This window comes from Empidonax traillii, unplaced genomic scaffold (assembly GCF_003031625.1).
Source record: "Empidonax traillii isolate 1590-97213 ecotype Southwest subspecies unplaced genomic scaffold, ASM303162v1 scaffold583:size513456, whole genome shotgun sequence".
Classification (NCBI taxonomy): Eukaryota; Metazoa; Chordata; class Aves; order Passeriformes; family Tyrannidae; genus Empidonax; species Empidonax traillii.
The window spans coordinates 318,518-333,587 of NW_020955776.1; the positions used below are offsets into that span (position 1 = coordinate 318,518).

Below are 15,070 nucleotides of genomic sequence, written 5' to 3' on the forward strand. Positions count from 1 at the left end.
ACTTGCCATGCATTGTGTGCTTCCCAGCAGCTTTCACTGCAGTTTTTAAAAGGAAAGAGAAGGAACGGTGGACAGATGGACATCTATGAGGGCTGCTGGTAGTGAGCAGGGGGAATGGTTTTAGCCCTGGTACTTGCATGAAGCATACTCTCCAGGCAGATCCCACTGTGACTCTTGATGAAGTTTCCTTTTTCTTGGCTGGCTTGTTGGAAAACCCTTTTCACTCCCAGTTTTGTTTGGAAAGAGAAACACCCACACAGATGGCTGCTCTTCAGTTGTCATTTCTGTTGGGATTTTTTATATTCCTTTTTGCATTACCCTCAGGTGAAACCCAGGCTTGCCAGAAAAACATATAGCAGAATTAGAAAGAAACGAAACAGTAAGGATATTCTGTTTTTTCTCTCTAAGCTGAGAATGCAGTGGGCTATCTCATGTTTTATCAGTTCACAAGAGATTGTGTAGCATTTTTTTTTTTGAATGAGTCTCCATGTAGTCGACTTGTTTGTTTTCCTCAGAGAAAAGATACAGCTTTCATTAAGAGTGGTTTTGGCTATGTTTTGTTCCTTGTTGAGACTGTCTGAGTGGTGCCACTTTTTCCAGACAAGTGCCAGTGCTCTGCTTTGGAGTCCTGCTGGTCTCATCTGATAAGGATTGGGGGTTTTTTCTTCCTAAGGAGCTCTTGGAATTGCTAGATTGATAAATAATAAGTGTTTTTAGGTCTTTGAGGTATTGTAACAGAGGGGAAGGGAAGGAGAACAATCGCACTGCTGGAAGACGTGGGTTCGGTGCGCTCATCATTAATGAAAGTGAAGTTCTGGTTTCTTGTTTGGACCCTTTGCTGGGATCCAGAATGCTGTGGACGGTGCAGTCCATAAAACCAGAGTAGTCTTGCATTGCTCCTGGCCTTTTAGCCGTAGAGGACAAGCATAGTGAGGTCACAGCTGGCTGGTATGCAGCTGTGGTTGGACTTTATGTGCCTTGGAGGCTCCCATACCAGGCTGCCAGGGTACAGGAGGATGAGGCTGAGAAAGAAGGTGCGAATGGGAACCTGAAATGGCAAAGGTTTCTGGTGGGTATCTATAATTGTGACCTGTTGTCTATTTCTTTTTTTTTTTATGTAACCCATTTCTTTGTTTATTTATCTAACCCTGAGAAACTGCTGTGGCAGGGCCCGAAGTGGGCTTTAGGTGGCTGGGAAAATGCCAGCACAAGGAGGTGGCTAGTACTTCCAGGTGTATTATTCCTGAAGTAGGCATTAAAAAGAAATAAAAATGTAGGATAGCTGTTTTGGGGGCTTCAGTGGTCATGCTTTGAGTAGAAGTAAGACTATCTAAAGGCTTCCTGAGGAGGACAGGGACTAGCATATGCATAGCACGTGATGGGGCTGATAGTGCTGCCATCAGGCCCCGTGTGTTTGCCAACCTCTGTGTTGCATGGTGATGACCACACCAAGGAGAAGCACAGGTCCCCAGGGATTTAGCAGGTTGACATCTAAATCAAAGAGGATTTTTTAAAGGATCCACAATCCATCCTTCATTCCTTGTGTTCTGCCCTGGTGCGGTGCAGGCAGTCCAGGCGTGGCGTCTGGGCATATCCCACGTCCAGGTGGAAACCATAAGAGCATCAGGATGGGGAGCACTGGGGGCTGCATCCCTGTGTGGTGCCAGTGCTGGCAGCTGCCAAAACCCCTGCACCAGTTTTCTGGATTAAACTGGGTAAAAAACAAGCTTATGAGAGCTGGGATAAATGGCTTGACTATGGTGATTTTCTTTTTGGTCTTTATTTCCTAGTATGCAACTGTTGTAATTCTTCTGTGTTACTTTTATCATTCTTGATTTCTGAAAGTATGTTTTCCTTTTTTATTCTTTTCCTGAGGGTTTTGGGCAGTGATTTCCAAAGCTATTGTGGTGTGCATTTCCCCTTCTCTCCCAGAAGCAGAATTAATTTTTGAATGAATAGCTCAGCATTGTTCACATTGCCTTCCACTTTTATAGGCTTTTTTTTCACCTCCTTTGACTTTGACTAAAACAGACTCCTAAATGCTTCTGGAGTCTTGTGGGTCACCTTGCAGAAAATATTTTTTTTCCTGTTAGAGAAGGCCTTATATTCAAAGCTCCAGACAGGAAAGCTGCCTTTGTAGCACTTACATTTGAGTTTATGAAAGTGTGATTCTTGTGTAGCTTTTGCTTGGTTTTGGCCGGGTTTCAGTTAAGATTGTGCTAAGTTCACCTTTAAGCAGGATTTCATAACCTTGACAGAGTTGACTTTCATTGAAACATTTCTAGTGACATAATAAACCCTTTCTACACAGCATCCCACGTGTTAAATTTGTTCTGCTCTTCCAGACCAATGCTTACTTTCAAGCTCCCCCGATTCCCTCCAGAAATAACAGGTTATTAATAGGATCCGTATGCATATGTGTTTACCAGGCTTGGCATAGCTTTGCACCACAGCCTCCCTTTACCTGCACTGAGCTCAGAAGCTGAACCCTGTGGTCAGCATGGTGTACATCTGCAAACCTCCCTTGGTTTCTTCAGAGCATGATCCTCTGTCTGTGCAAAGACTTAAGTTTGCTTCCCTAATTTAAAATAAGCTGCAATAATGAATTTCTCCAGTTAGGTTTTTTTTTTTTTAATTAAGTATTTTTTTATGTGAGGTGTGGGTTTTTTTGGGTTTTCCCCTTCCCTTTGAGCGCTGAACAGGGGTATAAGGCTTGGGGTTATGTGAGCCCAAATATTTGTGGCATTGCAGTGGCATCTCCTAGGATGTGTCTGACTTCTTCCCCTCTCTGCAATGATCACTGATCTTGTCAAGGGGGGACTCCTGGCCTGTTGGGTACTGGGAGTCTGCTGATCCATGAGTGGGAGGACTGTGATGAGCAAACTGCTCAGGGACAGGATGTGAGCCACCGCAGCAAGTCACTGAGATCTTCTCAACCACCAGCTCATTACCTTGATGCTGAGGAGATAGGTTTCGTAAGTGTTAACCTGAACACACGATCCCGGTACTTGTTACAGCTGACCAGCTAGATTGGAAGGGCTCTAACAAACAGCATGATCTTTGGCTCTTGTGCCCCTTAGGATAGGGAAGAAAAAGGTAAAACCAAAACCAGTGGAGGCAGATAATGGGGCGCATGTAGAGATTAATAACCTTTTCTCAAGTCCTTTTTCTCTTTTGTCCTTCAAATAAGCATTTTTTCCCCCAGTGTAACAACAGAATTTTGCAATAAAATCCACATGTGAGAAAACAGTGGTGCATCTTCTAGTCAAAACAGCCTCAATGTCATCTGTCTACTTAAATGGCAATAGAGAAGTGTTTGAATTAAGCAACTAGTAGTGGAATGAATTAGTTTCTCCCCTTTCATGATGTAGTGATGATGCTGTTAGAGAAACCACAAGAGAGAAACATTCTCAAAGCATCTCTTCTGAGTTCATGTGTATAAACTGCAAACTCAACTATTTTTAATCACAGTTAAAACGGGTTTTTTTTTGGGGGGGAGACGCTTTTTCTCAGTTAGGTTTTGTGGCAGGCAGCCAAGTATGCTTGCTGCTGGAGATGGGTTGGTCTCAGAGCAGAGGATCTTGTGTCCTCCTGTCTCAGTCGCTGTCCTCTTTTCAAGTCGTGCCTTGCTGTATCAGCCCCTCTGAGAAGCTTGGTGATAGGTGTGGAGGGACATTAATTTTTTTTTTTTTCTTCAAAACTGTGTGGTGTTTGCCTATATTGACCTGAAGTAATACTCCAAGCACGGTGATGACTTTTATTTCCATAGGAAAAGACGGACTTTCTTTCCTTCTTTAGTCTAAGCAGCTGTTTTTTTGACTTTTTTCAGATGCCAGCCAAAAATATTGGTGTTCAGCCTTCAGAAGGCTTTATGAGTAGGTTAAATAAAGGAGTATTTTATTGAAGGACCTAACCCTGGTACTGCAGTGTCCCTTAGGCAGGTGTAGGCGTAGTAAGGTAAGAAGTTGATTATGCTTATCCTTGAAAAAACTTGTTAGAAGTCAATTTAAAAAATGTCATTTTCAGAAGGACTAGTATTTGATAGTTGTTTGAATATTATTTCTGAGTGAAAATGCCATTTCCTTCTCTTTCTGCCACCAAAATTGCAGATTCCCTTCAAGCCTCCAAGGCGAGACAATCAGGAGTCATCTCCATGCTGCAGTGGTTTCTCTCTTTGTCTGTTTTTGCCTGGTTTATTTACAACCCTCCTGGTAGGTTGTATTTAAATTAGTTTATCCTCTACCTCAGTTATGAAGTTCTCTTGGATATATATTTAGCGTTAGTGTCGAGAGAGAGCATTTCTGTAAGTAGCCAAGGCTATTGGTACGTTAATTGTGGAAAAAAAAAATTGAAAAGAGGAAACAAAATCCATGGACTATACATCTTGCTTGAGCTTTCTAGCCTTAGAAATTTGGCAGGCATGTTGTGAAAGAGACTCCTGCTTTCCTGATGGAAACCCTTTGAATTAAACTTTCTTTGAGTTGAAGGACTTTGTGCGTCTGGTATGGAAAAGCCTGCAAGTGTACCCAGCTCACCGTGTCTCTGGAAAAACCAGCTACTATGTCTGCTTGAGTGTTTGTCCTGGGGATCTGCCCAAAAATCTGTTTTTTTTCATCGCTTGAGCAGAGTATCAGGCTTGGCACACTTTTGTCGTGCAATGTAATACTGATAGATTTGGCAGCTGGCACACCTTTCAAGAGCCTATTATTATAAAGTTGCCATAACTCATTAATTATACTGTTGAGGTAATGATAGTGGTGTACTAGTATAGCTAAAACAGTTCCTATAAAACCAAGGATCACTTTGGTTCTGTTCTACCAATTTGGCTTGCTGCAGAGGTACAAGGTACCTTCTCCCTCATCACTGGTATCTGTGATAAAGTAATTCCCTGCTATCCTTATTAAGGTTGCAAAAGCCACAAGGATGATACATGAAAAAACAGACTTGGTGTTAATAAATTAGAAGCTAGATCATGAAATCATAGAGTGGTTTGGATTGGACATCATCTAGTCCAACTCTTCTGCTGTTGGCAAGGACACCTTCCACAAGATCAGGTATACGATGCCTGATGCTTTCTTAATAGCTGCAGTTGCACACATGAGAATACGATTTATTTATTGTTAACACCCTGCAAAGTGTATACAGTGTGAATTTTCACCTGTGTAAAACTTTACTTCTAGACATAATTATTCATATTTATATCTAACTGTTAGCATATCTAATGAAGGATTGTGCTGGATATTAGACTGAACTTGAGAAGTCACAGTGGTTGTGCTTTCTGAGTACTTAATAAAGCTGCATTGATCTGCAAATTGAGCAATCACCTCCTTTTTGGTGGAAATGTGACCCCAACAAAGAGAAGTCTTTGGATTAATTTTCACTGCATATTGTTTTCTTTCCCAATCTAGAATTACAGTTTGTGAAAGTAGCAGGGAGACAGAAGCTTATTGAATGTTCTTGAGAGGATTTTTGGACACTCTCCACAGCAAAGAGGCAAGGAGCTGTCAGCCTTCTCCATTTGGTAAGCTTGTCCCGGGTGTGCTCGGTCTACAGCACAGATGCTGGAGGGCACTGGCTCAGTGCATGCTCTGCAAGCTCTGCACTAAAATGCTCTGCTGGTTTGAGGTAAATGTAATTGCTCTGTCTTTTTCCTGGAGGCTGAGCTATTCGCCTTCCCTGGAAACCAAGAGAAAAAAAACCCAGCTCTTATTAGTAGATCAAAAAAGAGCAATCTAGCAGCTCGCCTGATGCACAGGTCATGCCACAGCCTGGAGCTGGGCTTTTTGTTAAGAGCAACTCAAATAAGAAAAGCAAGCAAACCTCCGAACAAAACAGAAACCAAAACTAACAAAGGAAGCATCTGTTATTCAGATGAACCGATATAGGTGAGGGAGGAAAAAACAATCATCAGAGACTTCCAAAGGCTTGCTGCTTAGGCCAGAAATCTGCAGCTTGGAGATGGCAGGCATTTTATAGTCTCATGATGATGATGCAGGTGTTTCTATGGCGCAATCCTAGGCAAAAGCAGGCTGGGGCATGAAAAGTGACAGACAATGCTGAGCTAGAATGCAGGAAGACCAAGACTCAGGTCTTACTCTGTTTAGAAGAGTTGAGGTGCATGTCTACAGGACAGCTCTGTTTCTGCTCTCCACTCTGGTTTTGATGCAATGAGAAGTACCACTGGGAGGAAGGAAACCTCATCCAGCACTGGCCTCCATTTGCAGGTGGCATGCTAAAACAGAGCGTGGCACTGGTGTGTGGCAGCACTGAGGGGCTTGCCTTGCTGCTCTGCACGAGCATTTCTCCATGATGGCATGATAGGAGCCCTGGTTTGCGGGACACCTGGCTTCAGGCTGAGGTGGGTTGGTTTGTTTACAAGTCTGACACAAGGCAGAGATGCTCAGGAGGACTGTTTGTTCTGGTTACTTTCCTAGTTGCCAGAAGCCTGACTGGTTTGAGGTGGGAGAAGAAACAAGAGGAAGCGTTGTTTTAGCTGGATGCTGAATATAAAGAGCGAGTACGATATGCCCACAGGCAGCATCATCGGCACATAAACCTAGTGAACAGGAGAGAGGACAGACTGCTTGTATTGGCACTGCTGTCAGCTCTCATTTTCTCACAGCTGGGGGATCATGAATGCACAGACCCCATTGATGGGACGTCCTGGTTTTAACCTTCTCAGTGGAGGGATTTGTTGGCCCTGAAAAATAGCGTGTTTCTGTGTGTACCTTTGCAATAGCAAAGGGTTTCACACCTCTTTGCTGAGTGGTCCCTGCCAGGCCCAGAGCTGGCCAGTGCCATGATGCTTATCTGCACCTCTTCGTGGAGCGAGAGATGCCTGGCCCGCAGTTTTTAATAGCGATCATCACTCATTATTACTGTCCATAGAGCTCAGGCTTTAATTTAATCAGCAACTGGTGAGAGCATCCTCATAAAATTTTTGTAACCTATCATTTTAGTACCTTAAAAATCTTGTACTCAGAAGTGAGTAACCTCATGTGAGAGTACGTCAAACACTTGAAGCAGCTGCCTAGAACAGGAAGCATGGGAGGAGCATGAAGAAACAGGAGCATTTTGTCAGCCTGGCTGGAAAAGAACTACAGCAGAGAGAAATACTTCCTTTTATGTGATGCAGTTTCTGACATCAAGGCAGAATGCTGACAAGCTGCCGTGGCTTAGAAGACAAGTTGTATGATCTGCATAAAGTCCTTATGATTTCCTGTCTGAAGGCAGAAGTGGCTAAAAACCTTCAGAGGAAAGGACCTCTATCAGATTATGTTGTTGCTAATTTGTTCTGGAGGGTTGGTTGCCACAGGGAGAAGGATTATTGAGATCTCTGCTCCGTGTTACCTGGTGCAGGGGAGATGGAGATGTCCTCTGTGTGAACCATTGACCTGTTGCCTGGACCTTGCCTGCATTCATGCATCTTCTGACAGAGCAGCCTTAAAGTGGAGTGGATCAGCTTCCTCCCTGCCATGAACCTTTCTGCTGTTAATGTGAGAGGTTTTTGGTGTTGGAGGAAAAACGCAGCCACCCTGGCAGGTTTGTTTGTGCCAGGTTTTGACTTGGATACTTAGTGAAAGAGATGAACAGCTTGAAAACAGTGCCCTGGTCCTTTAAATGATTAAGGACAAGTGCAGGAGTCAAGTGGCTTAAAACTCTCTCTGTTCAGCAGGATGGCACAGCACCACCTTTCTATTCCTTTTAAGTGTACTGGTTTTCACAGCCTTCCAGTGTCACCCACCAATTAATGGCTTTGGAAGTGTTTGCTGTGTGTGGGAATGCTGTGGTGTAGAGGGCTGATTCTGGTGTCTCTTCCTGGAAGTTTGTCCTGTCTGTTGGCGCAAGAGTTTTGTAAGCACGATCTGCTTGTTGCAACATCTAAGATTGCAGTGGTTGGTGTGGCAGGGATGTCCAAGCAGTTGGAGATGCCTCTTGCCTTCAGATTTCCTCTGTAAAGCTTGTGGCCCATGAATGATGAGAGCAAATGCCTTTTGTAATGGGCAGATGGTTGTAGATGATGGATACATTTTGTGCCACTCATTTGGGATCTCAGTCTTGGAGTTTGAGCTGCCTTTTGGTTGATGAAGGATTGCTGCATTTGTTCTTGTCTTTTAGAACACTTGCAGTTTCTGTTTCAGAGTGACACATTGTGGAAAAGACAGGACTGTCTGTGTCTCACTGCTTGGGGCTCTGCGCCAGCCAAAACAGTGTTTCCCCTCCGAATCCTTTGCTCAGGAAAGAGCAGGTAGTGGTTATTCTCTGCAAAGACAGTTGGAAGTATCTGTGATCCCTTCTTGGTCTGCTCATATTTCAGATCCCTGGTAGAGATGGTCTCTTAAGATGCCTGGTCAAAGGACTTAAATGCTGGAGCCCAAACCTCTCCCAGCTTTGCTGTAATGCCCGTGTGAGGTAGCTCAAGAGGAGAGGACCTGTCAATGCTGGCTTCAGTCAAGGTCCAACTCAGCCAGTATCCACTCCCCTGGGGACAACCAGAGTGGATCCTTGGGGAGGGAGAATGAGTCACAGTCTTGTTTTCCTGCAGTTTGCAGATACTTTCTATAACTTGCTCTGAGTAGCAGAACATGCCACAGCACAATTGTGGGTCACTTGGAAGGAGCATTTCCTCCTTCTGGTGGACTTTTTTCATCTTCTGTCTCGTGGTCTTTCTCTATACTCCTAACATGGTTTGCATGACAGCAGGGACTCCTGTTTTCTTTCTTGCCTTGGCACATAATTCCTTTTTTTTCTGATGCCCACAGCTTAATATTTCATGATGATATACCCTCTGCCTTGACCGTGTTGCTCTGGAGTCAGCGTGTAGGCAAATGCTTTGTGGATGCTTTGAAGAGGATTAGAACTGACCTTCTAGTTGCAGGGAAAATAGAGTAATGGCACACTTACTTGAAAAAAGCATCATTGTGTTGACTTTCTTCCTGGAAGAGTTGTTGAACATACCAAAGAGAAGGAATTTAGAAACATGCCCATGTGACCCAACATCTATTACTCAGCAGGCATTTTTGTCACACATCTTGCATTTAGTCTCTTGCTGAAACATTAGGCAATTTATCAGTGTTTCCATTCTGTAACTGGACACCCCTTTGCACTGTCTTTCCAGCCAAAACTAAAGTGAGACCAGTGTTTGCTAATGACATGATGTCAGCCATTCATCTAGATGAATACAGAAGTTGGCTGCTCTCTCCATTTATTCATTTAGTTTGATGTACCGAAAGCCACAAATGAATTCGTTTCAGTTTTCCCCAAGTGCTGTGATAAGAAAATAACCAGCCCTGTTTCCTCAGATTTTCCAGAATTGATGTTCATATGCATAAAAAAAATCCAACACATCTAAAGCCCAACTCAAGTGTTCCTATGCAAGAGCACTACTGCTTGACATGGCTTGATGGAAATAATGGTGCATCCAGTGAATTGGTTGTCATGTTCCACAATAGGTAGTACACTTTATAGCAACCTTATCTCTTGTGGCGTGTGGGGAGGGCAGGTGTGTGTTGGCCGTGGGTTTTTCTGATCTCCCCTCAGCAAAGATTTTTATTTGACTGTCTGTGGAGTTCTGCTTTGTGCATATAGAGGTATTGCTTGGTATGGACTATGGAGGCAAAGGGGAAGCTTTGCCAGTCACCATGATTGGTGAGGGCTCTTGCTCGAGGTGACTGATGAAGGGAGCAGGCTAAAAGTTAAGTCTGCAGATCTCTACTTCTCTGCCAAACCTTGTGCTCGTCTGCATTAAGAGGACTGGACATCCATCAACACCAATAGAGTAAAAACTGTGTGCTGACTCATTTTGGTGAAACTTTTCCTATGTGTCTTGGTTTCTCTTTCCAGTGGGATTTCCTTAAAACTCACTCTCTATTTTCTGGTGACTGGTGCTAGATCAGATTGAGAAGGGCCTTTGTCCGTGGCAAGGGCTCCCAAACAGTAAGGTGGCTAATTGATGATGTCTCTGAGCAGAGGAAATTGCCTGCCTGATTGAGTGCTGATAGTTTGGTGGGACATTTCCTCTCCTCCTGTGTTTTGGGTTGTCCTGCAATACCTGTCAGAGTTTCCCGTGAGACTTATATCTGCCATGCGTGTGGGATTTGTTCTTCACCTGGGACCAGAATGTGTCTGTTTTCTTTAGGAGTAGCAGGAGCAAAACCAGGCAGCTGTCATTTGCTTTCTAAAAAGCATTTCATTGCTATACAGCACTGCAGACTTCTGTCTCTTGTTCCAAGTGCAAGTAGCTTTCTTTGGTCATTTGTGTTCCTGAAGAAACTCATGGCAACACAACAGCAAAATTCTGCTGTTTAGGTTGAGGTGTGCTTTGCACTTGTTCTTTCCCAGAGGGGTGGCAGACGTTACGCATTAACCAAGGTGACTTGCCACAGTGTAGTTGGCATAAGTGGTCCTGGGAGCTAAACTTCTGTGGGTCTTGGTGTGCCCATGTGTCCTTTCCGCTGTGAGATGAAACTCGGCACAGTCTGGCTTTGCAAAGCAGAGGGAAATGCTACTGGAGAACTTACTCCTGAAGCTCTGCCTTCCTCCTGGAGCAGATCCTGTGAAGTGCCAGCCTCTGATGGTCTAAAGCCAAGGGGCTGCTGTCCCCCAAGGTGCATGGTGCAGGGGATGGAGAAGCCTTGTGGCAGGCTGGGAGCATCTGTGGTTGTGTGAGCGCGTTATGTACCCGTGCACCAGAGAGTGTCAAGGCTTGGGTTTACAAACAGAGGAGCTCATTAGTTAGAGCAGCCGGATGATGTGGCAGAAGGCCCAGGTTTGGGTAAGCTTTTAGGCAGCTGCTCAGAGGAGGAGGCAGTGTTGAAATATTCATAAACTTGACTGTGAGCAGACTCTTCCCAGTTGCCTTGTCCGTGGTGGAGATGAGGGAGCACAGGCAGGAGCTGCTACACTCATCCCAAGAGAGGTGGCAGGGAGCACCATGCTCCGGAGTTAATTCTCTTCATTAATTCCCATAATAAATGTCCACCTTCAAAAGCCTAAATGAGCAGAGGCCAGCTAGAGCAATACAAAAAGTGCAGCTTTTCCTATTTTTTTTCCCATCCTGTAAGGTTCATATGGAGGAGAGTGCTCTTAGGGTCTCGAGTAAAATAGCAACAAAACAATACTAAATGCTGGCTATAAAAAAGCCACTTTTTTTCTTGCACATGTTACAATGCAGAAATGGGGGCATCTCATGCAAACCCCTTGTTATTTTAGCTTTTATTCTTTGCTGCTTACATAAGTTTAATACTCTTTTTTATATTTTTCCCTTATATTTAGAAGTAAGGGCACAGTAGTTCAGCCTCTGAACACCTTCAGTCCTAGCATGTCTCATAAGATGGCCAGGAGGTGTGCTGGTACCTGGTTTTATGGCTTCATGTCCCACACGAGCTTGGAGCTCATCTGGTTGTGAGCATTTCCCCTAACTGATGTTGTCTTGTTTTCATTTGTAAGCTTTCTCCTGTTTTCCTCATGAAAAGTTACACAGTGGATGATGTCAGGAGCAGAGTCAGGAATTCGAGAACTGCTGAGCTTGTCCTCAGTTGACTCACTCATGTCTCTCACCCTGACAGCCCATGTTAGCAAAGATGACAGCGTGTTAGCCAGAAAAAATAAATTTTCTGCTACTTGAGGAATTGGCTAATTGTTACATACCTCAGTTTCCCCATTTAAGAATCTGTTTTTAAATCTTTAAAGCTGCCTGTCTTCTCCCAAGCTTGCACCTCTTTCAAACAGGCATGAATTTTGTTATAAGTCCTCTGCAGCAATGCTGTTGTGAATCCAATGCTGCTTCCTACAGACAGGCTCCAAGTGTCTTTCTATGCATCACCGGGAGAATGGCCTGTATAACAGAATAGGACTTGAATTTTTTTTTTTTTTTTAATTTTTTTTTAAGGTACTGTTGCAGGTGTTGTGGTTAAAAGCTTTTATTTTCAAAACCTTAAATCTTGGAATGTGGCTCCATAACAGTATGTAGTGGGATTTGGAAAAAAGTAAATATATATATATATAGGTATATATATATACTGGTATATTTATATATGTATATATACTGGTAAAATTGTATATAAGGAATAGTGAAACAAGTCATGTTAGAGTTGTTAGAATTTCTGCTGCTGATGCATGTGTTTAGTTTCTTTTCTAAAGGATGGTTTTCTTTTTAAAAATACAAATAATGGACCTTCCATTTTAGACAAATATCCCTTTTTTGGTGGTGGGGTTTTTTCCCAGTTAATGGCTCTTTTAGTGGGAGCTGCCATACTCTTTCCGTCTGATCTCTGTGCCCTCACCTCTGTGTTTCCTTTTTGGGAAGGAGAAGGATGCTGGTGCCAGCAGACAAACTTCAAAAACTTCAAATGCAGGGAAGTGTCACAGTTCTGAGGCATAAGGAATGAGAAAAAAACCCCCAAAACAAAACACAAACCCAAAAAAACCCAATACCAAAACCCCTTAAACTTTTACTGCTATGCAAAGATAACAGGAAAACTTTCTTCTTGGTTCCTCTGCTCCTTGTCATGCTAAAGTACTGAAACTGAGTAATCCTGTCATCCCCTAAAAAGAACTTGAGATATTTAGGAGTGCTCAATAATTTTAGAAGAAAATCGGATGTTTTACCTGCTGAATGCTACAGTTGTGCTGTCAAACTCGGTGACTTCAAATGGGACTTTGGGGTGCTGTTTAGCTGCAGAAAACAGGTGATGGCTCCCTTCCTCCATATGCCATCCTATTGCTGGTGTTTTTCACACTACAGATCCAAGTGGTACCCAGTAGTTGTGTTCACCCCATCCCCAGGACCCAGGTGCAGACATCCTGGTGAAGCTGAGTTTGAATTAGGTGATGCTTTTCTGTCCCAAGCCTCCTAAGAGCCTATTGAGAGGCAAGGGGAATGGTGTTTTTTTTCCCAAGAGCAGCTGAATGCAATGCCCTAGTTACCATGGTTTTTTAAATGGAGTACTTCAGAGGATGCACAAAAGCATCTTTAGTACTTGCAGTACAAGGAGAATGAAAGGACCTAGATTATGTCAGCACTGCAGAGGAGGCTTAAGTGAGTGTCATTCATTCATTGTTAGGAGATGACCCAATTTGGATTGTATTTACGGAGTGGGAGTGGAGAATGGACCTGTTTCAGATTACTTTTGAGCCTTAAATGTACTTACGGGCTTTGTGTAGGGATTGCATTGGCTCCCGCTGGGTAAACAGAGCCTTTTGGAGGGTGTTGCCCATGTATTGCCTGAGTGATACATCCTGCCCTTCCTGGCTAGACGTGTGCTGCCAAAACGGGTTGATTCATGCCACAGTCTCTCCTCATGGCAGTGTATTGGATGGGGGAAAAATTAGTTGTCAGACAGAACTTGCCCAGCTGTTTTTTTATTTATTTTATTGCATTTTCTTGCAAGACCTTTAAAGCCTCCTGTTACTATATAATTTGCAGACTGGTTCCAGCCAAGCAGATCCTTACCTGAAGGCTGTGACCCTGCAAAGGACTGATGAAGGTAATAGGTTGTGCTACCTTCACACAGTGAGATGATTCTCTTTTTGTTTGTTTTCCTTCCTCCTTTCTGTAAAACAGTGGATGGTCTGTTTAAAACAACACTTGTGTCATGGTCTGCTGCCTCCTTCTTTTCACCTGGTTGTGTTGGCAATGTCTGCATCTCCTTCTGGAAGGCTGCTTCCTATCTCTTCAGTGATTTTGGTCCTGCTGAGAGGAATACACGATCTGCAGATCCCATGAAGGATGTAATTTCTCAGATTTTCTTTTTTTTTCCTTGCAAGGGTTCCTGAAGCCATCACATCAAGCTCAACCCTGAGATAATGCAAACTGCTTTGAGAAGTGTCCATAGCAGAAGTTTCTGTGGGCTTAAAGCCATCTGCAGATTTGTGAGGGCAGAGTAAGCTGATGAACGTGAAAAATTTGTAAGGAACAGGAACTAGGAAGGGCACAGCCTTTCCAGCAAACACTATTTTCTGGTTCAGATGGACCTTGTATGAAGAGCAGTGGAAATCTGGGGATCCTTGTAAATTCATTAACAGCATTCTCATTCATTTCAGTGGAGCCTGGGTTGCAATCCTCAGCTAACCAATGCTTTAAGCCCATGCTTCTTCCCCTGGAGAGACTCATCTACCTTACATCCTCCACAGGATGCTTTTAAAAGGAGCCCCTTCTCAGTGAAGAGGGGGAGAAAGGCATCCATCCCTTCCCTGGTCCCAGCAAGCTACAGTCTGGTCAGCTCCAAGGGAGCTGTATCCCAGCTCTCATGGTATACAGCAGGATGCTCATTGGAACACTCACTGGAGGAGGAGAGGGCTGCAAGCACTTGAGGAGACTGTCTGGATTTGCTCCTTTGAAGATACCATCAGCTGCAAAGCTGCAAAGCTTGTATGTATCCATACAAGAGCAAGTGCATGCAAGTCCAGGCTATGCTGGCACCATCTGACAACTCAAGGGAAGTTGTTGCTCTGTCAGAATCTGCATCCAATGCTTTTAGGTTTACAGAGAACCTGCTGGCTGGAAAAGTTTCTCTGTTGAGGGAAAAAGTACTAAAATTATGTTAAATGCAGGTATATTGCGCTGCTGGAGGTGAGGGTGTGTGGATGGTCTCACAGGTCAAGGTCCCAGGGGTCTGCCAGCACAGCACACCAAGGTCAGAGCATCACTAAGTTGCCTGCAGCAACTACAATATGTAGGGGCAAACTGGCATTTCCTCCTTTTCCTGGCTTCCTCAGAAGTACAGATGGCAGGTTTTGATAACTAAAGGCTTCATAGAGAGGTCTGTCTGGCATGGGAGATGTGAATCTGAGTTTGGGATTGGATGTGTCCCTTTTCTGATGTAGGAGCTTTAGGCTGGTTATTCTATTCAGTTTTATTTTCCTTCCTGGTTTTTTAGGTTGGGGTTTTTTTAAAATCAAATTTCATACTCTTGGTCCAAGTAAAGTATAGTGAAAACTGAGTAATTTGTCCTGCCTCTTACACTGCCACTGCTGTGTGTAGTTAGTAGTTTAAGGAAAAATGAGTGAAGGCAGAACTCATTTTGCTCTCATATGTCCAAGATGGCTCTGCAGGCCTTAGCAGTAAGAT

General features: G+C 43.7%; 1 protein-coding gene across 2 annotated transcripts in view; it reads left to right on the forward strand.

Moving 5' to 3' along the window:
* Nucleotides 1-15,070, forward strand: part of LOC114064816 (USP6 N-terminal-like protein) — a 78,371-nt gene that overhangs the window by 18,229 nt on the left and 45,072 nt on the right. The window lies entirely within an intron of this gene.